This window comes from Orbicella franksi, chromosome 15 (assembly GCF_964199315.1).
Source record: "Orbicella franksi chromosome 15, jaOrbFran1.1, whole genome shotgun sequence".
In the NCBI taxonomy this organism is placed as follows: domain Eukaryota; kingdom Metazoa; phylum Cnidaria; class Anthozoa; order Scleractinia; family Merulinidae; genus Orbicella; species Orbicella franksi.
In genome coordinates this window covers 18,184,594-18,210,410 of record NC_138159.1, presented here as the reverse complement: position 1 = coordinate 18,210,410, position 25,817 = coordinate 18,184,594, and the positions used below count along the sequence as shown (strand labels likewise).

The window sequence follows — 25,817 nt, the reverse complement described above, 5'->3', positions numbered from 1 at the left end:
TATGCGATTAATTAGTAATTGGACCTCGAGTCGTACAATTCAGGAAGTAATCGTGCTTGTAATTTGTAATCGGTCTCGCGCTTCGCGCTCGTCCGATTTTGAAATAACTGGCGCACTAGGCTCAATTATTATTAGTAGTAGTAGTAGTAGTAGTAGTAGTAGTATCATTACTGTTGTTATTATTACTATTATTATTATTTTAGCGTTGCATCTTTTATTTTACTATGGTACAATATTTAATAGACTATTATTGTTTATAAGAGGAGGAGCTCATCATGCATTATCATTAATTAATGACAGTTTGCTTTGTCAGAAAACAATATGAATTCTGAACTGGTTACTGTGGCAACAATATTTATGCTAAAAGAATTACAAACGCTTTTGCTTCTACATTCATATTGCTGTACACCCTAACAACACTTTGACAAGCACATAAACAATATACAGGCAAAACTCTCCTTATGAGTATTTATAATAAAGTTTCCATATAACGCACGCTCTGATTGGCTGAAACGGCGTGCTTTATCAGAGAACAGAGCACGGGTCTATGACGGCAAGCTGGCTTTCAAATTTTTGCTTGGTAATCTTGACAAATTTGACCCAAATTAAGCATCCCCTGTGACTCAGACAAACGCAATGGAAACGAGCTGCTTGTCTGAAGCAAATATGGATTTTTCTTAAGTCTTTGTTAAGTGGCATATTAATGTAAGTTAATATAATGTTAGGATTTGGATTTTTAGTCACCATTATGTAAATTTTTTTGTACCTGATGTTTTACCGTGTATAAATAATGATTAAAGATTAAAGATTAAAGATTAAAGATGAAAGAAAGATGGCTCATAGAGACCATTGTTAGCAACAGTGGTGCTAAAACTGTACCAAAATAACAAGTTTTGCTAGATTCCCGCCGACAAAACACGTAGCGAAATAAACAAATTCTTAACCTACAGTCAAGGTCAAGGTCAAGGTCAACTTTATTTAGGCAGGGTGGCCCAATCAGCACTTGGCTGGTATCAAAAGGGGCCCTGCGTAAATTAAGACTACATTCAATTTCTATACATAGAGATTAACGTTTACAATTATAAAAAATTAAAAATAAAAACTACTCTCTAAAATAAAGTCTAAGAAGATTTTTAAAAATGGGGAGCGATGTTGCTTCTTTTATTGTAGTGGGTAAATTATTAAAATGAAGCGCACCAGAGTATCTGAAAGTCCTTTTCCCTAGCGTTAACTTGGGTTTCGGCAAGTGCATGTCGTTCCTTGTCCTCGTGTTGTAAGAATGAACGTTGCAATTTCTAATAAAATAATCCGACAAATATGGAGGAGCTAAATTATTTAAACATTTAAAAACTAAAATGCATTTGTGGGCTTTTCTTTGGGTTTCCAAATCCACCCACCCTAACATTTTAAAAGATCCTTCGGTTGTTGCCCTCCTTTGTATAATGCGTGCTGCTCTGTTTTGCAGACGTTGCAAGCTGTTACTGCAACCGATTGACAGCCCATCCCATACCGTGTTAGTGTAATCAAAAATCGGCTGAACTAAACAATTATACACGCATTTAGCAGCTTTTAGAGTAAGGTAGGGTCGTACAGTGCTTCGATGAAAGACAATATCTTTGTTGCGAAGGCAGAAATTATACTTAAGACGTAAAACAACGACAGAAAACAACAATCGAACTGTCTCTGTTTATGATGAGAGGCTTTATTTTTGTAAAAATGCTCAATTGCTGAAACAACACTCACATGCAGTGTAGTAACGCTCGTTCTCCGGTCATCTCAGCGAAGTGAAACGACGAGTGGTCAGTGTGCAAAGCTTGCTCTGATATTCTCTTCTGTGCTCGGAGTAGAACCAGTGGGAGCCGTTTAGTCTTTCTAACTTTTACGCTAGTTCGGGTAATCTTGCTGCATGCGGCTACAAGCCGTAAATAACTGTAGCTCCTTTCAAATTCAACTCGGCATTTCGCATTTTCATCCACTTTTCCACTGGAAAAGTGCACGTATTCATGGGCCACAATATGGCCGGATTCCTCTGGACTATGAACCTTTACCTGCCTTTAGATCCGTATTTATAAATTAACTTAAAAGCGAACTTTGAAGGCACCGTTCTTCTCTCGAAAGCCGCTCAAACTACTCAAAACTGAAAGCTTAGCTGAAGTCCAGCTGGTGATTGACAGCTGGCGCTTCGTTAACTAATCAAATTATTTGAAGAATTCTAACAAGGATTGTGATTGGCTTATTTCAGCGTGCTTTATCAGAGAACAGTGCATGGCTGAAAATGCAGCCGAATGTGTGGAGAAATTACCGAATTCTTTATCATAAAACAAATAAAGAAGCCTTGACTGTGCTCTGTTCTGTTGTAAAGCACTTAGGACGCGGTACAGCACTCAAGAAGTAGAGAAAAACACTCGACTACGTCTCGTGTTTTCCCCTACACTTCTTTAGTGCTCTACCGCTTCCTGCGTGCTTTACAACAGAACTGAGCACAGTCGAGGCTTCTTTGTTTGTTAACTACATAGTACGAACGCTCAGCTCTGGCCCTATTTGTGACCGTATTAAAGAGCTTCGGGGTCCGTCACTAGGAGCGTGAAACTACCCCATGTTCCTGTCACGGCGTTTGCACAGTCCGATCTATTTTAAGCTTGAAGTTAAGGCGAATTCAGACCCCCCTAGGAACCTCAGTGGCCAATCACAAGCACGGACTTAATTTTTTACTGACGTCATCATTTTACCGAAATAATTTTGAAACAATGAAGTCGCCTTTTTTTTTCCTTACCGATAGGGGCTCGTGACCGGAACTGACCTATTTTGCGGGAAAAGAAGCATAAAAATAGACCGGTCTGTAAAAATGCCGTGACATAGGCTTAGTATGGGAGTTGTAGGCTCCTAGTGATGGGCTCGTAAGAGGTTTCATTGTATTCTTAAGACTCAGAAACACTACCTCAGCTACCAGAAACGAGAAGCAAGAAACACACTAGAGTATCAAAGTAAACCAGGATCAATTTCAGGAGAGAAAAAAAAAGCTCTCAAATAGGGACATTTACCAATACATTTCTGCAAACTACAGCTCTCTGTGGACAAATTTGTCCCAGGGCAATCATTTCTCCATTTTGGCGCTGGATTAGAGCATGCTCGGGTACGTGTTCTGTTTCCCACTCCACACGTCACACTGCATGGTTGCCATGACGACCACTGGCTCCACTTTCCGTTCGCTAATGATTAAAAGAAACAAAGAAACAAGGAAACCAAAAAAACGTACTCAAGTATCAAATGCATTTAGCACAGTTGAGGTAATTGGGGCATTGTTTAACAATTTGACGTCAGTTTTTCATCCATCTGTCCCGTTACTGATCATGAATTTCGTCATAACATTCTCAAAGTAGCTGTGGATCCGTAGACATAATTTGACAATGTTATGACGAAATTCCTTGAAAAAAAAATTAACAAATATTGCAAATATAGAACATAACCTATTAAGAACCTCATTTTTGGATCCTGCTTTGGACACTAGTAAATTAAACTGAGATATCATCTCATTTACAGTGAATTGTTATCTCAAACGTAAATTTACTACTCTTGGATGTTATTGTTCACTCATCTATGGTTGATTATTTTTGATCTCCCACTTCTTTATACTTGTTTTCCTTTCAATGTTGCTAGTAGTGGGAGACTTCAAATAGGCTTAAATCAATAAATAATAAGCTTTTTATGTGTATTACACAAAAATGTAAATCCACCTAGAGGCATCTTCAACAAGAGGACAAAGGGAAACTAGCTTTGTATTATCAAATGTGCAAAGATAAATTATATACCAGAACCATCCAAAATGTTTAAAGCAAATGCTAAATTACCAACTGGTATTTTGACAGACCATGGGCTTGGCGTCAACTTTGCTATATTTCTCAAGAACTAAATTTATTCACCTACACTGTAGTTATCAAAAAAGGAAAGCTACAGCCTGCTTCAGTTTACGATATTGAATTTAGAATAGAATAGACCAAAACAGAATACTTAATGACATAATGCAAGTCAGACTACTTAGAAAGCTACATGGCAATCCCAAGTTTTAAGAGCTAATGCAAGTTTTCAATATGGTACATTTGTTTTTATTTCAAAATGTTGCTGCAATTTAGTTATCTCAGTCAAGATATCCCAGTATAAATGATCTAGGATACAGCTATGTACTGATTATTCTTAATTCATTTGGTTACAGTCATCGCGAGTCGACATGAGGAAGTGCTGTGGAGACTGTTTTTGGCAAAATACAATGTAGAAAATATTAAAATGATCACTATGCTGTTACGTTGACCACAAGACTTACAGTGAATAATAAAATTTTAAACTGACAGATACTAATCGCATATCGTACCTGACGCTGAAAATGATTTTTCCCATTTTAGGGCGAAATATCAATTTTGTTGTTTTTAAAAAATAAATCACACAGCCATCAATATCTCTATCTGCCCAAAAAGTAAAAGGATTTTGAGCAAGTTGGAGATTTTACATTCTAGCTGCTCTTTGCGGATTTCTTTTGATTCTTGCAGATAATTATTTTTAGGTGTTTTGTTAATCCTAACATTATTCCAATGCTTACCACAATTTTCCCAGGCTCCGTTGTAGACAGCGTCCAGCGAACACCACAACTTGTTGTGATCAGTTTTGGTACAGTAATGGTATGTTACTCCTTTGTAAGTGAAAGGTATACTGCAGCATCGGCCAGACGTTGTCTTTTGGACACATTCTGCTTCATTTAATACAAAGATGAAAGGAACATATATTAATACAGCGTGAACTTAGCTGTCGAAGGAAACGGTCTTGCCAGAATATTATTAGCTATTATTTTGTCCTTTGAAAATGCCGAGATACCAATTGCTTTTACTATGAACTACAAAGCAAGTGGTAAATCCCACTAAGAAAGTGCCATGTTTAAGGACCTCTGCGCAACTTTTGGTGCGTAACCGTACTGTGCACGCAATATATTATTAAAGGCGGCTGCAGAGAAAGAGTAAATGATTGTAGGGTTAGCGACCGTTGCAATAGCTTAGCGTGGATGAAATGATTTTCAAGACCCGATGGCCACCGATCTTGGCCTGAAAGAGTCCGTTACCTCTTGCAATTCTGTTAACTCCTTTAATATCAAACTTTCAAATGGTGTTATATACTTTTGAGCTTGGCTTACTTTTGATCTCTTTGCACTAGCTTTGACTATGTTAATAGGTAGGTGATGGCATATCTAAATTGTTCAGTTGTGCAAACTTCAAATTGTGTAATCTAAACTTTAAAACATTGTCTAACTGAAGAAAATGTTTTTTGAAAATAAGGGCGTCTCTGGATTTTTAGCGCCAACTTCGTTACGCTTGATATTACCTAGATGTAAATAGGACTCCTTTTAAAAACTGTCAAATGTTCATGCCGGCTGGTTTTCTTTCTAAATGTCATTTAATTTCTGATAAACAATTATTGGATAAGGTCTTTGTGATCCAGAATAATTAAGGTCGAGGTAGGGATTATCAGCCGAAGCCGAAGGCTGAGGTTGATAATCCTTACCGAGGGTCCGTGGGTCATTCGTCCAATCGTATTCAATTTTCGTTTAAAATCAAAAATTGAAAATTGATGTCAATTTTTGATTTTCATGCTTTTTTGTCATAAAAAATAAAAGTGGCAAATTGAAAATATTTGACTTTTTTCCTTTTCAGTAGAACGTTGAAACAGGACTTATATATATTTTTACTTTAATCCTGTTAACAATGACAAAAACGAAATACGCTTATACGTATTCTTATGTCACAAGAACTGAACAACCTTAAAAGTAAATTATTTGCATGATATATACAAATTAAAGAAACAGCTCTCGAGCGTCGACACAAGATGTCTTGGATATTGAGTCGGCCTTTGTTACCAAAACGTCGAATTCAGTGGCTTGAACTATATCGTCGTCTTTCTCAGTAACAGCCCTCATCGCTGACATGTCAATATTATTCCCAATAGTAACAGCAAAGATATGAGCAGCTTTAGAACGAAGGAGCTGTACTGTATCCTCTATTGGAATATAAGAGGGGAAAGGACTTTGTTTTCCATCAGTCAACAACGTTACAAAAAATCATAATGTTCTCCCAGTTCTCTTGCGTATAAACTTCTGATATAAAGAAAGGAGCTGGATATCACCTTGGTCATAAAAAGACCTAAATTTGAAAACAACAACCTGCTCGATGCATGCTTATGTTTGCTTACCAGCCTTATCCTGACGTTGACGCTAGACTTTATCCGTTTATTAGGCATTTGCACTTTTTTGTTACTCTTCTTGTAATTTAGATTTTTAGGTATACTGAATAATTGATGGAGTTTATTGATGGCTTTCTCCTTGTATTAATCGGAAACGAAAGACGGTAGAGTAGCCATTCTCATTCATATTCAAGGCTCTATATTGCAATTCGCATACCTAAGTCACTCTCGATAGAGGACTCTAACCATTCGGAGGACTCGCGTCTCAAAATTACATAGAATAGAGTGGTGAAATCACGAATATCGGTTAATTATTCAAGTTCTTCACGGGTCACGGAAAACCTTCAGGTCACGGATCACGAAGAATAAATTCCTAAATTTACGTTTCACGGAAAATAAAATCAGCTAATCACGCATCACGAGAATACCCCTGTACGACCCTCATTGAAGTGGGGCATGCTTCTGCCAAATGCATCTACGCGAGGTTTGGCTTGTAAAAGATTATAGGGTGCTCAAAGATGAATTAGTCTACCACAGGACCAAGGTTGTTTTAATAAGATTGCTATACTTTCGACGAGATAGTCTAGACTTCATATGAGCTATCTCCTTAAACGAAAGTCAAGAGTTTGAGCGAGAGTGGCCTCCTTCTTGTTTCGTTTCGCAGGGTACTTTATTCTACTTGTCAATCCTTATAACTGTGAATCTTTTGTAAACGAAACTGTAGTAGTACTCGGTAGTTTCTGTAATATTCATTCCCTTTTATAAAGATATTAAAAGTCGCTTACACATCGGAGGTCTCAATCAAGCGTCAGCATTACATGTTTCAAAAGACTCGTCCGGCACGGCGTGTAAAGTAAGAATTTTTTGTCTGAGAGTTTGCTTAAAGGAAGAGGTTTTAGAAGAAAACAAACTTCGTCGTAAAGGAAATATTCTTCAGTGTATTATGTTGAAAAATGTTTTCTTTATACTTCACCTGCCTTTAAATATTTGTTTGACGTTTTCAAAGTTGAATATTAATGTTATCAAGCAATAACGAAGCGAGCAAAGTCTAAAACTTGAAGGCAAATTATTGAAACCCAGCGAGAGTCAGACAACATTAGCGTGTTCTGAGAGAAATAGGAGGAAAATAAAGTCCAAATTTTCGTTTTAAAAATTGTTTTAGGAACACTTGCTTACGCTTAGAGATATTGACGTTTTTCTATTATGCGAATTATATCAGTGATGACGTCATATTGTTTGCAACTAAAAAGTGGTAAAATACTGAATACTGGAAATATTGAAGCAGTGTTCTTGAAACTGGGCACCACATTTGGCATTTCCTTGTAACTTGTCTCTTAACCGCACCACAAAAAAAAGCAAAGCACTTAAATGTCTTCAAACATTCGAGTTAAAATTATTAAGTCAACAAAGATCTAGCATCTAACCTGGAGAACAATTAGCCCTTGTTATCAGAGAGGACAGCAAGGTGAAAACGCAATGGGAGGAAACGGTAGGCATGATTGATCACTAACACGAGGAAGGTCGGTAAATTGCCAAGTTTCAAAGAAAACGATATGTTTGTGGTTTACAACTGTAAAACATAAATGGCAATTTATAACTCGTTCGTGAATTAGTTTCCACCTACGTAGGTTCTACTTTAGCCAATAATTTTCAGTTAGCTTATAATATCTTAATCTCATTGGCAATATAGACAAAGAGCTGTCTACTGTTGTGGCTGGCATGGTTGGCTAAATAAAGCAAAAACGAGCATCGTCATAAGCTGGAGATCAGATAATTCATTAAATATTAAGAGATGTACCGTTGTTTAAATTTTGTAAAATGTGTTATTAAGAGTGAATGTCGGTAAGAATCGAAGAAAATTAATTTAAAAAAAATGTAGCCACAAGGATCAAAATCCGGTGGTATCTCAAATCTGCTGATATGATTTGAAAATCAAGATCTTTAAGAGCCTAATTCTGAATGCACAGGCCTTTGCCTAATTCAGTTTTTATGTTTTTATTCCTTGCCTTGTTTCTATGCGCTGTTGACTGGAGCGCGGTGGTTGATGGTTAGGTAGCAACCGGTAGTAGCAAGCGTTCTTGTACAAACACTCAGCATTCTGCTGGCCACGTGAAAATTGGGTCTAGAAGCAAAAATATCGAAAAGCTACCCCCCTTCTCCATCTGTTTTTTTTCCCTAGTTTTTTCCCCTAGTTTTGCCCCTAGTTTCGTGCGAGCCGGACTTTACTCGGCCGCAGTTTACTACGGAATCTCTTGCATTCTGTGGAATAAAAATTCATGGTAGGAAAGTTTGAGGCTAGCTCCCAAAGTCTTTCTAGCAAAGAGCCAATTTTACTACGTTTCATGTAATTGATTGGAGGCTCGTAGCAAAACAAAAATAAAATGAAGGAAAACTATTTCTGGTCCCGAAGTCGAGTGGACCGCTTTTAGCGGAACTGCGACTTAATTTTTGAAATAATTGTTTCTGATTATTCTATTTTATCTGTGTTCCCAATTAGTGCCCTTGTCGCTAGAACGACCAGACACTTAAATAAAGAATAAGTATGTATGTATGTTTTACCTCTTGATCATAGTTTTGTAGAGAGCGTCTATGTCATTATGACTCAAGAATATATTTGTGTCGTCTGCAAATAGTATAAAAGATAATCATTGAGAGCACAGCATATAGCTCTGCTTTCTGATATAGATCAAGTAACAAAGAAACTAGAATTTTTCATCCTATTAGTTCTGTTTTTCAGTTTCCATTTTTTCTCGTTGTCACTACTAAGTCAATATAGTTCATAAATGGACACGATACCGTCTAGGAGATTTTGCCCATTTTTGGCCAAAGCGAAAATACGCTTATAGACATCAAGTGAACTGTCTTAAGGAGAGCAAATTGTAACTAGCGACGTTTCCAAGACAAAAAGGCAGAATTTGATGAAATCTGCCCTCCATTTTCAATTTGAGGTCAAAACCTGTTACATGCATCACTCAACTTTTTAACATAGCTTTAGTCTAGTACCATATAGTAATTGGTAACCATAAAAGATCACTATTTTAGGTCTCTATATATTGAAGTAAAACGTCTGTTTGCTTTCGAAAATTCGAAGTAGTTTTCACGATAGTCCCCTTTGAGTTGTTTGCTCGAAATTAATCGAGCGTCTTTGTGGTAATATAAACAGACCCATCAAATGACCGCATATCTAAAACTAAAAATGACCGCCACTAAGTTAAACTTCGTCGATCTTTATTCGTGCCCTAAATGGATTCGAGGAGCCCCTGTGGTGTGCAACCAGAGACTTATCACACAAGAGTCTGGCCCAAAAAAATGAATGAAACCAAGCCACACAAATCCACAGGGAATCTAGGCTTGAATACATACTCAGTGTTTGATCGCTTGTGAACGTACAGCACCTCAAGAGTCTTCTAATTTGAGAGCGTTCTAATTTGCAGCCACATAAACTGCGTACCTCTCGTGAATGGTGATCTCTGCTGAGGTCAGAAAGCGGAGCCACACGACAACCAACAATGGAATAAAACTAAGACTAGGTTTCCACTAGAGATAATTGTTCCGGATTCGTGACGAATCCGGAACGTTTTGGTACCGGATTGGTTTTGCCGTTTACACGCAAGTGGACGAATCCGAAATACAAACTTCTCGGTTTGAATCCGGATTTTGAATCCGGGATTTAAGTGGGAACTTTGAATTCGGACACTTGTGAATCCGGAGAGTTTTGTCGAGTAAACGATTTTCTCTCGAATCCGGATATTTTTCCGGCAGCCAACTTTCGAGTTTGCAGTAGAACCAAAATGGCGGATCTAATAATGATATCGATGGAGTCACGGTCGTAGCCAAATTGATGGCGATTGATAGCGGTCGCTGGCTGCCTCATTCTGTGACAGCTCCAGAGGCAATCTCATATAATGGGTTAATGATGATATTCCTCAGAAACCAAAATTATCGTCGCAAACAATGTTGGCGACCTCCGCAATTTATCGGGATGACGATGGCACGATCGACCGAAAACCTCGACGATTCAGGATAAGATCAGGGCAAATGCTTGGTGGGATAACATGATTGCCAACAATTGCGTGGTGACCGACTGGAAAGAAAACTTCAGATTGTCTCAACCTAACCCTAGCCTTTTTTGGCGGCATTTTGTTTCTCGTTGTCGAGGCAACAAACAGCTTGTTAACCATTTCATCATGAATGTTCCTAGAGTTGTCGTTGTATGTAAACGTCCAGGAATCCTAATTTCCTTTCAGTGTAAACGTCTACGAATCCGAACACTCTAAAATTGATGAATCCGGAAAAATTTACGAATCCGAAAAAGTCTCCTCTAGTGTAAACCTAGTCTAACAAGACAGACCCCTACACACCATGAGGAGCTTCAGAGTTAAAAAAAAAAAAACATTCCCAGCAGGGAAGATTACAAATGTGTTTGGTTGCGTCAATTTTTTTTTAGATATGATGATCATATTGGTACTTGCGGTCAAAGGTGTTTTCTCAAAATGACATTTTCTGTTTCATGTTTTAGACATCCAAGTCTTTCCTTTTGTTATACATCATGTCAATTATACAGAGGCCTGCTAGAATAAATTAATATAGAACAATATGTGAAAAAAAAAAAAAAAAACATCGCGGCTGGGTAAGGCTTTCTTTAACACGAAAACAAGAACCAGAGCCGTGATTTCAAAAATTCTCATAGTGTGTCCATCTTTTTATAGGACACTGTTTAGAAACCGAAGCGGTCAAAAGAAGGCTGGCGTATCATCTAATATTAAAAACAACTGAATGGAAACGTGAGCCACGAGCGAGGAGCGACAGAAGCCCCACTCGGTGAAATTTTTGCGCCGAAGTTAATAATAGAAAACCGCCCTGGAGATTATCAAACAAGTAACGCAGTGTTTCCGCCAGTTTCCCGAATACTTTCTCTTGCTACTTGAAAACAGAAATATAAAACAATGATGCAAACAGGTATGTTTAGTGAACTTGTTTTAGTAGGGATCGACTAACCCCAGATTATTTTATTGTTTTGGACAATTACTGGTGTAATATCAGCCACCGAGAAGTTAACTATTAAGTCAAAAGCGCGCCACCTTTTAGGGCGGCATTTCGATCGAGTGTTCGGCGCAGTGCAGTCGTCATTCTGTTTCAAGGGTACATGTACAGCACACTTCGACTTGACTGAATTGAAAACTGGTAGGTTTTGAACGAAAACGATTTAGCTCAACGTTTCGAAATCACAAAGATAGCGCTTGATTTTGCATCTTTCAGAAGTAGTTCAACAAGAATGGTCTTTACGGATTGAGGGATAATAACTGAAATGCTGTTGACATGAACCTGATCGGAGACAAATACATTGTGCCGAAAATGCGCCGTTTTGGTTGCTTCAACCCATGGGCCTTGGCAAGTTAAAAAGCTAAAGCGAATTATACGATCAAAGCTACTTGGCCAGTAATTCTACCCTGCGCGATCACTGCTCCACGACGAAATAGTGCAAGTTCAAGTTATGTTGACATGAGGTCAAGAATGAAGCCAAGAAGAACGTCAGCGAAGTGCAAAGCCTTCTGGGTATACAAAATCCCATATCCAGGCAGCTATTGTGGGTAGAATATACTTGCCATCATATCAACATGATGGCGTGACTGATCGTAATTCAATGTGCAGCCAGGTAATTTGCACAACATTTTTTCGCGCCTCAAAGCTCCTCACTTGTTTCCTAAATCTGTGTTATGGTGCAACAGGGAAAATAACCCCACTAGCTGGGCTGGGCCACTCCCGTCATTAGAAATGTTTGCTGGGGGCCGAGTTTTCGCTTCTCCTGAGATGCTTTGATTTCGTCTTCCAGTTTTGTTTGTGGCGGGAAACCTTACCTTCTATGAGAAAAGTGAAATGAGGAACCCCTCTCTAGCTTTTCCTTAGGGTTTGTTGGGCTTTAAAAAGGGGTTTTTTAAGTTTTAGGGAAAAGTCTCTTCTGTGGTCCTATCATGGCCCGCAGGCCCGTAATAAGCGCTAGCTCCTGTTGCAGAAAATATACAGATCCTAGTCAGAGGCTGATACTTTCCGATATTTTTCATCAATGAAAATGATAATTGCCAAAGTAAAGCAAAGTGCTAAAGTAAGCTATATAAGCACTGGTTCACTTGTAAGCGACCTACATTTGTTGTACTTTCAGAAAGTACAACAAATGACAACAAACTTTGAGAAAGAGTTCATGGACAATGTTTCCGAGTGAGCGATAGAATAAATATACCCACGACGAAACTTGCACGAGAAGCGTTTTATAGGAAGTTTTCTATGGCTGAAATATGAACTTTGTTGCTTGCAGATGCGGATATCGACAAATAACACCTACTTGATGTCAGCGATGCCTGTAGTATAACAACTCCGATGAACATCAATCCGCAATGAACGATTCCTTGCTTGAAATGTTCTCGGGAATGAAGCCTCATCGCGTTAGCTTTGAGAAGAAAAATACTTTACTTGTCACAAATTATTGCAGCAAACCTAAAACGAACTTAAAGATTTGGGTAAAAGATTCAACACTCTCCAAATCTATCATGAAGCATATGGACACCATCTGCTTCAAAAACTCCAAATAGATTTGGAGAGTGTTGAAATTGCTGACAAGTCATCGGCGTGGCGACAAAGACTAATCCTTAATTGAAGTTTGGTATTCCATGCGGAATAGGAAAGCTATTATTAAAAACGAACACAAAGCGCTACCAAACATTTAATATAACATTAAGAATTTTTATAGTCATTAACAATACCCTAGAAACTATTGTTACACTCCTTCGAGGCGTGATTTAGTTTTATCACACATTGTTTACATATACCAAGCAGGACGTCGTTAGACATTTGCATTTTTATCTTTGCAGAGAAAGGCAACGGTAGTAGCTGGAACGTCCAGTACAGTTGTATATATTTTTAGCCGGTGTCAACTTCTTATTTCTTTTTACCAAAATCTTTAACGTGCCTGGCTATACACCGAATATTTTTAACTAAAACAACTTCCTGTCATTCGTTGTTTTAAAACAGGTGATATCGGGAGAAGGATTTCTTAATTTGGGTCGACTGGCTGAGCGGGCAGCTATCAACAATAATGCAATACGCTGGTGAATTGTTTGTTTAAGAGAGAGCGGAAATAAAAAGGAAAAAAATGTGACAAGTGGATAATGTTGACACTATGTGGAAATGTAGCAAAATTCAGCTGTGTTACCCGCGGAAAACTACTAGCTTCTCATATCTTCAGGGGAAATATAATGTGATCTTTTTTGGGGGTAATTTTTTCTCCGGTCCCATGAGATTCGGTCCCCCCCCCCCCAAAAAAAAAAAACTATTAGAGTATTGGGTTTAGAAAAAAAGGAGAAAGGGCTAATTACTCATCATGCGATCACGATTCACAATGGCTGGTGATCAGTTAAAATAGTCAGATATATCAGTAAAATTGGGCACCCGTTTATTATGATAAAAATTATCTATAACTTTTACCGTTGAATTTCAAACTTTTTCAAATTTTAAATTTTTTTGTTAATATGTTATAATATTTACTTTCAAATTTATTTTTCATTATGTCAGTCAGTCAGCCCGTTAGCCGTTAGTCCGTTCGTCAGTCAGTCAGTCAGTCAGTCAGTCAGTCAGTCCGTTAGTCAGTCTGTTAGGCCGTCCGTCAGCCAGTCAGTCAGTCTGTTAGTCTGTCACTCAGTCAGTCAGTCAGTCAGTCACTCAGCCAGTCAGTCAGTCAATCAGTCCGTCCGTTACTCTGTCAGTCAGTCAGTCCGTTAGTCTGTCAGTCAGTCAGTCAGTCAGTCCGTTAGTCCGTTAGTCCGTTAGTCCGTTAGTCCGTTAGTCCGTTAGTCCGTTAGTCCGTTAGTCCGTTAGTCCGTTAGTCCGTTAGTCCGTTAGTCCGTTAGTCCGTCCGTTAGTCATTCAGTCATTCCGTTAGTCCGTCAGTCACTCAGTCAGTCAGTCAGCAAGGTGGTCCCCGACTTTTCGGAAGCTTTCGGAAGAATCTCGCTAAGCGAGGCCGAAAATAACTCGAGATTCACTCGGGTTCTTTTGACCGATTATCGCCTTTAAAACGCGAGTTAGTTGTAATGAAAATAACTACTTCTACTGTTTAAAGTTGGTTCCGTTTAATTTGATATCACTATTGGAGTGAAAAAAATTACGAATTTACTAGCAGAAACACAGCGTTACGGAGCATTACGAATGACAACGATCTCCAACCGGTGAGCGCACGTAGGACATTGGAGACTCGTTTCCCGACGCTCTTCGAAGTGACGCAAATTGATGATTAGAATACGTTTTGAATTTTTTTTCTCATATAACCAGACACAGCTATCACCGAATGTGCCAAAATATTGTTCTCGAACAATCTTGCAGGATTTAAATTTTGTGCAGGTTCCGAAAGGTTTTGATCGGAAATACGATTGTTACGTGCATCGAAATTAAAGCAGCTATCGAGCTAATAAAAGGCACATTTGCAAATTAAACTTTATTTCGTGTTTTTATACTACCAGAACTTAATTTAAGGTTTATTTTACTATAAATATTTGTTTCAGTTACAGACAGGATCGATTCTAAAACGCTCCGCTGGCGAAAAGATATCTAAACCAGGTCGATATAAAGATCGTTCACATAATTTCTTCATACGGAAATTCTGGATTCTTTCAATATCAACTACCTACTGATCAGGAATGTTTGCTTCACATATACACCTGATTGAAGAAACGTTGTCCGCGCTAAAGTACCAGCCATAAACTATGCGACTTTATAGAATTATAGGAAGACTGAAAAAGTGTGCACATGACCACGAATATTCAAGAATTTTAATTTTCCTCGTGGCATTTAATAATCATTGGTCAGCTGCCCGAAGTGGTGATTTAGAAAAACATAGAAAATTTCCATGCCTTCCTAAAGGTAGCTAACCTAGAAAACAAAAGAAAATTAAACGCTAAGAGCTTAGAGATATGCTTAAGTTTGCAACAGTTAGTGAATACAAGATCCGTTTTGATGCCTTCACACAGTCCGTAAGAATACAAATTACTCTGAGTTCGCAAGTTTCCCAGAAAACCACTGTGTTGTATCGTTTTTGGTTTATACCTTTTTCATGACAACGTTTCTTCAATTAGGTGTACACAGACGAGTAAGTTCAGTGTCGTCTGTTCACCATCGTTTAAGCTTAACAGGATAATATTTCTGTACTATCTCTAAGGGATGTCATTGGTTTTATGAAAAGCCTTTATGAAGCTAGAGCTATTAACGTCGCCGTCCTATATGAAAATCACACAACTTTAAGCATTTTGTCTTTGGCGACACGCAAAAGCTGCCCGCGTCCCACTGCCGTTTCTATCTTGGCCTTCCCGTCCTTGCATCGTATAAAGCTAGGTCCCTAATGTTGTTCACAATGATACAGAGGACATTCATGCCAAGCAATCAAATTTTAAAACAATACTTCGCAATAAGACCAAAACTCCGCAACTCTTTTTTTGCACTCTTGTGCTATTCGCTATCCAATAACCACATGTCCTCTTAGAGGGCTCTTGTTTAATGTTACGTATGTAAGTAGTTTATCGATCGTCTGCCGTAACTGTTGTTATAAGCTTTATTTTGTTTTTTTTTCTTTTGTCAATGACAAACCGATATTGAGTGGCCGTGGCCAATATTACTAGTTCTCTAAGGATGGTGGCTTAATGGAAGTTTGCCTGTTATATGTTCAAACCTCATTATTTAAAATTGATTAGCTAGTTTTAAAAGTTATAAAGGTAAAAGCCCCCGCAAGAGAGGAGATCGCAATCCTTTCTGGAGACAATAACAGCTAGAAATGAATGAAAGCATCCTACTGTTACTTTGCGCGAGAATTAACTTCTTTAATCAATACAAAGTGAAATAAAGATAGACTGAGAGGAATGAAATGAAGAACTAATACAAATACTGGTTATTCATGTGTTTTTTGCATTCTATTATTATACCTTTGGGAGGCGCAGTGGCATCATTGGTAGTGCTCCTCTCCGGATCGAGCGGTCCTGGTTCGTGCCCTGGCCGGGGACATTGTGCTGTGTACTTGGGCAAGACACTTTAGTCTCTCACAGTGCCTCTCTCTACCCAGGTGTATAAATGGGTACCGGCGAACTTAATGCTGCGGGTAACCCTGCGGTGGACTAGCATCCCATCCAGGGGGAGCAGAAATACTCCTAGTCGCTTCATACTACGGAAACCGGGATAAGCTCCGGCCTGATGGGCCACTTGGCTCGTACACATACTTTACCAATATACCTTTCCTGACACCCTAAGAGAGTGATAAATTCCAGGATGGTGTATTCAAGATGGCGTATGTATCACCTTGCAGAGCAAGTTGGGGACCAGTAAAAACCCGCAAATAAGAACCTAGTGATTTGATAGCCTACAGACTGAAATTTGGCATTTAAATACTCAGAAATATAAGAGCCTGCTCAGCATGGCCAAGAAAAGTAGCTTCGTATACAAAAAAAAAAATCACTCCAATATTGATGGTCTAAATTCTGGATTTTAATTCAGTGTGAAACTTATGACAAAAAGTTATTCTGCATCAGTTTTCTTTGATTTACTTTTTTTTTTTTTTTTTTGGATTTTTACTAGAAATATGTTTCCCATAAAGCTACGGTGCAATAAAGACAATTTAAAATCTATAATCTTATGAAATAAAATATAGATCTGTATCGGTGTTCCTCTAAAAAGTAAGAACCTATTAAGAACCTAATCAGCCTGAATTGTGAAAAACTGCCCTAAAAGATAAGAACCTGTTCAGCGTGACCTGGAAAATTCTAGGTTCTTGGGTCGGGATTTTTACTGTACTGAATTTAAAGTAATCTTGATATGTCTAGAACGAAAACTCAAAAACCGAACCCCCTATTTTATTCTATTAAAAGTATAAATTTTCTTGTGCTACTGAGAAAAGTATATACAAAATGCCAACTTCTCATCATGTCGAAAAATCTTACACTCAAATCAGCACGTAAGTTACACGGCAGTATTTTCGAGTTCCGTTCCTTTGTCAGGTCAACGTCATAACAGGGTGCGTAACTATAGTTTGCGTCAGCCATATCCAAATAAGGACAATGCTTTAACATCATCCGTTCAAGTTGCTTCCGGATGACAGCAAATGAAGGCCGTTCAGTCGGGTTTTCTTTCCAACACTGTCGCATCAGTTCATACCTGGATGGGAGAATGAGTGGTAAGTGTCAGTTATCATTTCATGAATATAACGGGGCGAGATAAAAAGAAAGCTTACATCTCATCGGAGCACATCTGTGGTTTGTCCATTCTGTATCCAGATTTAAGAGCCCCCAGAAGTTCATGATTACTTATGGTAGGATATGGAGTCCCACCTAGAAACAAAGAAGAAGGGAAAATTAGATGTAACACTCTATCAACTTATCTAGGAAGCCAAAAGGATATATCTTCCAAACTGGCAAGGCGAAAGTGGAAATGCTACTCACCGATTGTTAAAATCTCCCAAAGTAGAATACCATTCGACCACCTGTTGATATGAATGACATCATGACACTATAAGATTTATGGTTACTGGTAAACAACTCCAAGCAGAAAAGAAAATGAGTACCATACATTAAGCTAAGCACCTTACCTAAATTGAAAAATTTGCCTGAAGCAAACTTTTGTCACCAAATTATTCACAAAGATTAACTGCGAACCAAAATAAATTTTATTTGCCACCAAATAAAAGGCGTTTATGGCTTCTACCCACGCTTCTGTCGTTACTGTAAACACTGTTAATTTTCAACCAGGAGTTTAAGATAATGAGGAAAGGCTGGGAGTACAGAAGGGTCGAACTAAATGGGGACGGGATCACCTAGTACAAACTTGATTGGGCAATAATCACAAGACCATGACAAGACAATCTTATGGCTTCGATGACAATAGCGAATTCATTGGTAATAGTCACGAGTTTCACTGGAAAATAACTTAGCTTCGCTTTCAGCGATCGGTATAAGACGTGGCATGTTTTCCGAGTTCGTCCTCTTTGTCTCCAGACCTGACACACTCAGCGAGTTCGAAAAACAAATAATTCGTTATATCGTATTTCATATTAGTTTTAATCAATAAATCGGCCATTCTGCGTGGCCAAAATTTATCCCAACAACGACTTGTCTGGTTTCGATTTCTTTAAGCGCTCTAGCAAACAAAGCTCGACTGTTGACCTAGAAAATTTGACATAGGTACAACTTCATAGTTACAATTTCGAAAACAAGGGAAGAAGATATAAACTAATTTTATTTGGGCACCTATATAAATCACTAGATTTCCAACACAGCGGTAAACTTGGATTTGATTCACCGCTCATTAGAAACCTCGCCGACTCCTCTCACGTGATATTTTTAACTTACACGTCGCTCTCTGTCGTGAATACTTGATCATGAATAGCTTCCGGTGACATCCATTTGATTGGCAATTTTCTGGTCTTTGTAGCATGGTACCCTTTCTCAGCGTGCACGTTACGCGACAATCCAAAGTCGGCTATCTTCACTAACTTGCCTTCACAAACGAGGACATTTCTCGCCGCTAGGTCACGATGGACGAATCCTTTACATGACAAAAACTCCTATGTAAAATAAGAAAGGGACGTTTTGGTCATTGCTACAGAAATTGTTAATGAAAGCTATTTCTTTCAGCAGGAACTTGAAGCAGCGATATGTTAATATGGCACGGTCAAAGTATCAATCCAAATATTGCAAATTGCAAACATATTGATCTCTCAATGATCTAAATCATACCATTCCCTTCGCTATCTGCCAAGCCAACGTCATTAGGTCAGCGGGTGTGAGAATATCATTGTCATGTAAGATGTCTCTGTTAGTCATGAAATCCCTTTCTGGTCCACAGTTATCCCGGATACTCCGATGAGCGATTGTTGCACATCTCCTTTTGTCGCTGGTACACTGAAAAGGGAACAACCCTTATTTAAAGGCTGCTTTTTCTTTTATCAACTTTAGTCCCCCTGTAAACTCAGTGCGGCTGCCTACTTCGTCTAAATAAATGCATGCAATCAAAATGGTTTCCAACTGAAACGAACGTTCAGTTATTAAACAGCCGAGGAACGTCCAGTCATGCGAGTTTCATTGAAAAAATTGAGCCGAGAAGGATCTCAAGTCTAGCAGTTAGTATAGTCATCAAGCCCAAGCACATGGTCTAAAATCTCAAGCATTCAGTGGATTATATAGTTTGAGACCAGCATCCTAACCAGTAATTGCTTTTATCTCTCTTCTCTGCACAAGGTGCAAATTAAAGCGAATACATACATACATACACACATACACACATACATACATAATTTATTTGATAAAGCAGGTTGGAGATCAAAATTGGCAAGACGCTAAGTCCTGATGTGGACCTGCACTATCTCAAATTATAAATTAATAAAATCCTACGTAATACATAATCCTACTTAATTAAGACAATGGCTGAATAAATAGTGATAGCTAAAAATAGATAAGTAGTAACAATATACAATAAAATTTTAAAAGTAATTGAAGTCTAAGGATTTGTTTGAAATACAGCAGGACGCTTTTGTAAAACTGATAGATTTTAGAAGGTTCTTGTTTGCCTTAAGTTTTTTCTTGAAAGAACCCAGGTTAGAGCAGGTCTTGATGTCAACGGGAAGGAGATTCCAAGATAGCGCAGCACGGTGTTTAAAGGAAGATCTTCCCATTTCTGTTCTTGGTTTATCGACCTCAACATTGAAAGATTTTCTTAAGTTATAAGTAGTCTTGGGTTTCACTAGTAAGTTAGTTAAAAGTGTATACTTAAGTTCATATAAGCTCCCTTCATTTATGACCTCTATGTTTTGATATCTTGAGTGGTGGGGCGCTGTTTCTCCTGTCGCTTCGAAAGCTTGTTTGATCTTAAAGGTAAAACAATGTAGAAGAATTAAGCTCTATGACGTGTGAGCCGATCTCTTCGTCATGCAAGAGTCTGCACTTTCTCAATGTCTAGCTCTCTCCATGCGGTTAAAAGTATTAATGGGTAAATGCAAATTATATAATTTAAGGCAACCTTTCTGTGTTATACTGGCGAGAAGTTTTCTTGAAAATTCATATTTATAAACCTTGTGGTATAACAAGCTCAGAGGAATGTTCTTAAATGTTTGCACTTCCCCCCCCCACCCCCCCCCCCCAAAAAAAGAAAAAAAAACTATGACTAATCAACCAGATGGAAGGAAGGAAAGGAAGGAAGGAAGCTCAAAACAATGCAACTTGTCTGAGGGATCGTAATTATGTTTCTGTATCCGTTCAACGGTGCCTTATCTTTCTCATTTGCTAATGTTTGAATAAGATCAATACAAAGAGTTGGTCATGCAGTAGGTTTATCAAAACTTACTTACCAACAAGAAGGTGAGATTTTCAATTATCTTATAGTACCTGCTCTCTTCTTTTCCTGAGGTAGTGAAGTAAATCCCCGTTCTTTGCAAACTCCACTACAAGGAACATGGGACTTGTCATAGTACAGCAGGCCAATAAATTCAATATGTTCCGGTGATACCCGATTTGTTTCATGAGCTGTATTTCCTCGCAGAATTCTTGAATCTGTTCTTCTGTGGCGCCATCTAGTAGACCAAACACAAAGCTTGCAGTGACTACTCATCTGAAGATCGTTTAAGCCAACAAGAATGAAGGAAAAACCGAAAACCAGGCTTATAGGAAGTTTCAGAAACGTATATCAGACGATTTTGACATGCGTATATACTGCGAGTTGTCTAGCTACATAGATAAGAGGTAGTTTTGCCGGAACTAATAGTTACACCTTGTACACCCGCGCCTGCACGCGAACATGTCAGAAACCTCATTAGAGGAGAGAATAAACAATGGTAATTGAACTGAGTGGAGTGCAATTTGGTCTGAAATCATACGCGTCATTTCAAAATCGAACGAACGCGCAGCGCGAGCTCGATTTGAAATCACAAGTATGATCTCAGGCCAAAATTGCACGACCCGAAGTTCAATTGCCACTTTATTAGATCCATTTTGAAATCACACAATTTTTTTTTTAGATTTTTGGTTTATTGTTCCAGTAGCCGGTTTGTTAAAAAAAGCGGAACCGGAAACGCCTTTACGTCTCATTTAGTACGCAAAACGATGTCATGTAACGAAAACTCATTCGAGCATGACAAAGAAACAAGCAGTTCTGAAGTCAGAACGAAAATAGTCTACTTCAGGTATAAAAGTTCAATTCTCGTCACCTGAATCAATTATGGAAGGCCTTCCTTTCTTCTGTGGTTGAGGCTCAGGCTTTTGAGTTGTGAGACTTTTGAGGCTGATTTCTTTTGAGTTGTGAAACTCCCTCGAGTGCACGATGCCCAGTGGATAGTACGTTTTTTCCTTTTAAAAACTCTTCAATGGCATGATTTTAAGGGAGTCCAGCTCGTTATCATCTCCGTTTCCTTTTGTGACCTCCGTGTAAGACTAAATACTCAGGACCTTGTTAAGTTCTTGCGGCGCCATTTGTTTTAAGATATTTCCAAGATGGCGGGACTGGCACGGGCTTCGTAAGACGTTCCTTCATTCACTATTTTATGCACTGTGGCATATTTTGACTATGTTTATTCACAGCGATGGAGTTGAGCTCTTTCGTTGCTTCGTTTGAAACTACCGGAAACCTGGAAACATCAACCTTCTTGAGATGGCTATCAATTTGTTGTTGTGTGGTTTTCGTTTGTGTTTATGTTTTACTGGACTCGGTATCATACGGATCTTGAGCAGATGTTGAAGAAAAATCACCAAAATATTCGTCAAAATGGACACTGAAAGTTGGAAACTTCCATTAAAGTAGGTCTTCAGCCTGAAGGAGCTCATAATCGTCATTCAGAAACTGTAATTAATTAAATTCGTCAATTTTTTTGGAAAAAACTACAATAACAACAAAGTTTTGGCAATAGCAATTGCAAAATTCTCCACACAATGGCTTTTTGCCTTTCATTTTCCTGAAATTTTATCGATTACTTTAAACCAATCTTGAAATCTGATTGGTTGTTTTGTTTTACTGTCCCATTCTCATTGGCTGAGAAAAAGATGCGATTTAGAGCAAAAAATAGTGCGATTCGTGAATAAATCGCACCACTGAGAGCCGATCAGATTGCAAGGATAACCAGTGATTTCAAAATGGATTTAATAAAAAGCTATATATAGTTATATTTATAGGTTTTAAAAAGCTGACAAAAGCAAATCTAACTTTTTAACATTTTCACAGCAACGGTCAGGCCCTTATTCGTTTGCTGTTGTTCCTTGTCCGTCTTACGCTGCAAAGATTTCCTTCCCTTTCCAACCTCCATGCGTTCTTTTAGAAGCTCGCCCCTGTATACTTTCCCAAACGCTCCTTCTCCGATGATTCTATGCAAGGAAATGTCATCAAAAAGGGCTTGTCACGGTTCCAAGAGTTCTGAATTATACCTGAAAAATAAGAATCAAGAGTTTAAGCCTTCCTAAGATAACATCATCTATAGAATACTTTCTTGAAATTTCTTTGGCTATCCTTCTGAGAAATTTTAAAAGCCGAGGCCTGGGATGTGTTGAAATAACGAGGATAACACAATATCACAAAATCTTAGAAATAATTAAAAAAATGTTTTAAAATGGCGGTAGTTCGATACAAAAACTGTTAAAGGCGATGTATATTGTAATGTAAATGAACCTCTTCTGACGTCAGTAATATTTTGAAAAAAGTCAAATTGTAGCACGAGAATTGGATCAGTATATATTTTTGCTTTTTTTTTAAATTGCGATTGGTATTATTTGTGTGATCTAGACCACAACTATTGTGCTGTTTATTGCGTTGCACTATATCTTACTCTACACCTCACTCAAAGGAACTTCTTACGTGCAAAAAACGATGGTAGGTGACCGTCTTCAGTCCCATCATGTGTTAATAAATCATTCTACAGATTATGCAGCCCTGTCCATTTATTAACTTTTTCTGAGCATTACCATCTAAAGGAGACAAAGAGTATTCTGCATACTCACCGACTCTTTCTAAGATATCTCAAGGCAAACCATAGTACTCCACTTAAACAACGCAGAGTTAAAAGGGAGCTGCCCACAATCTTCGCTACCAGTGGCAAGAGGGATTCCCCCGCACTCGTCTCATTTCCACCTTTAGAGATTAGATACAATAAAGAGAGAAGTAGAACAACGCCATGCTGAAAATGAATTTATTTCTTTGACAGGAGTATTTTACCTTATATTTTTGTGTTTTTTTTTTTAAACTCGAACAAGTCTGTTTTAAACTTGTCGTTTTCATTACTTTTATTACTATTATTACTATTATTATTACTGTTGGTTTTGATGAACCACAAGATATTTTTGAAGTTCATTATTTAATGAAAACAATACATGTTTCGGATGAGACATCATCCATCGTCAGTTGTACAGTGAAAAAATATAAAAATATATGCAATAAATAGTGTAACAAAGTGAGATTCTGTTGTTATTATTATTATTATTATTATTATTATTATTATTATCGTATCTATAGCCAAATTATCGATCATGATTGGTTCTCCGCGCGCCTATTTGTCTTGTTATCCCCGCGCGATCACGTGAGTGTCTAATTACAGGTATCCAATTTGAACTTTTTGTAATTGGATACCTACGTGATTCGCACGTCAATTACGCGCTTTGTTGAATTTCGTCTTAGTACTTCCTATAGTATGGAAGGCGCTACTCACGTTTTTTCTCAAAAGAAGTTCTCAAAACACTTTTAATTTCGAAATTGGTTATAGATACGATTAATTAGTAACTGGACCTCGGGTCGTACAATTCAGGGAGTAATCGTGATTGTAATTTGAAATCGGTCTTGCGCTTCGCGCTCGTCCGATTTTGAAATTACTCGCGCGATTACTCCCTTAATTGTGCTCCACTCGGTCCAATTACTATTACTTATTATTACTATTTTAACGTTGCATCATTTATTTTACTATGGAACAATATTTAATACTGTTTTATTATTTATATGTCTTTGAAAGAGGCACTAGTCATGCATTATCATTAATGACAGTTTGCTGTGGTCAGGAAACAAAATGAATTTTACAAAGTCTAAACTGGTTACTGTGGCAACAATATTTATGCTAAAACAATTACAAACGCTTTTGCTTCTACATTTCAGTGCTGTACACCTTAAAAACACCTTGACAAGCATATAAACAATACACAGCAAAACTCTCCTTATGAGTATCTACATAATGCGAACACTCAGCTCTGGCCCTATTGGTGACCGTATTAAAGAGGTTCGGGAGTCTATCACTAGGAGTGTGCAACTACCTCATATTCCTATCACGGTGTTTGCACAGACCGATCTATTTTAAGTTTGAATTTACCGCGAATTCAGACTCTGGCAGGAACCTCAGTGACCAATCACAAGCACGGACTTAATTTTTAACTGACGTCATCATTTCACCGAAATATTTTTAAAAAATGAGGTGACCATTTTTTTCCTAACCGATGGGCGCTAATGTAGACCGGAATTGACCTATTTCACGGGGAAAGAAGCCTAACCATAGACCGGTTTGTGTAGCCTGGTTCTCATATGCTGCCGACAACCCTGGGACACCGGTACGGCATATGTGAACATTTATCGCCGAATCATAATCTTTCCCAGGCATTGACGGCGTCGGCTTGCTTGTGAAGCTGAGCTGAGTTCAACTTCGCAGGCAAACCGGCGGTTGTCGGCGATTGTCGGCGATGAAAATATTTTATGTGAACATCATCTGGACCATCTTTAGACACGATGTATGACGTAACAACTCGATTTTTTCCCACAGTTCCATTCTTTACAGATGAAATGGTTGAAAATTACGCCAATTCGATATGCGTTTCGCGCTAATTTGAGTATGTCGGTGATCCATCGCAGATGCGCCGGGGAACCACTGGAACAGATCACCGAGCGTTTTCACTTGCAACCGGCAACTGCGTAAAATGACAGGTAGGTCGGCGGTATATGAGAACCAGGCTTAAAAATGCCATGACATAGGCTTAGTATGGGAGTTGCACGCTCCTAGTGATGGACTCCTGAGAGGTTTCATTATATTCTTAAGACTCATCAAAAAAAATACCTCAGCTACCAGAAACGAAAAGCAAGAAACACACTAGAGTATCAAAGTAAACCAGAATCAATTTAAGGAGCAAAAATGCTTTCAAAAAAAGACATCTACCTTTACATTTGTGCAAATTGCATCTCTCTGTGGAGATATTTGTCCCAGGGCAATCCTTTCCGTTCCATTTTGGCGCTGGATTAGAACATGTGCGAGCACGTGTCCTGTGTCCCCCTCCACACGTTACACTGCATGGTTGCCATGACGACCACTGGCTCCAACTACCGTTTACTGATGATTGCAAGAAACAAAATCCATGACATGAAATCTTTAAAAAGTACCAAACTGCTGAATTTTGGAATTGTTAAAAAGTGATCGGCTTATGCTCTAAAGCGGCGTTTTCAGATAGCATTTTTGTACAAAAAGAATTCAGTGTTCACACAAGCGGCTCAAGTTCATGATGCGAGGAGTTCAAACGTTCAGCGAAAACGTGACATATACGGCCGACATCTACTATTACATAACGACCGAG

The 25,817-nt window shown here is 38.3% G+C and overlaps 1 pseudogene across 1 annotated transcript; it reads right to left on the bottom strand.

Annotated features, from left to right (window-relative positions):
• Window positions 1-17,143: 17,143 nt before the first annotated feature.
• Window positions 17,144-22,536, bottom strand: LOC145469453 (fibroblast growth factor receptor 3-like; annotated as a pseudogene). The gene is made up of 8 exons (XR_014042323.1): window positions 22,432-22,536; window positions 20,625-20,809; window positions 20,017-20,107; window positions 18,981-19,147; window positions 18,594-18,808; window positions 17,688-17,728; window positions 17,480-17,576; window positions 17,144-17,403 (listed from the first exon to the last, which is right to left on the bottom strand). The product of XR_014042323.1 is annotated as a fibroblast growth factor receptor 3-like (transcript).
• Between the last annotated feature and the right edge of the window lie 3,281 nt (window positions 22,537-25,817).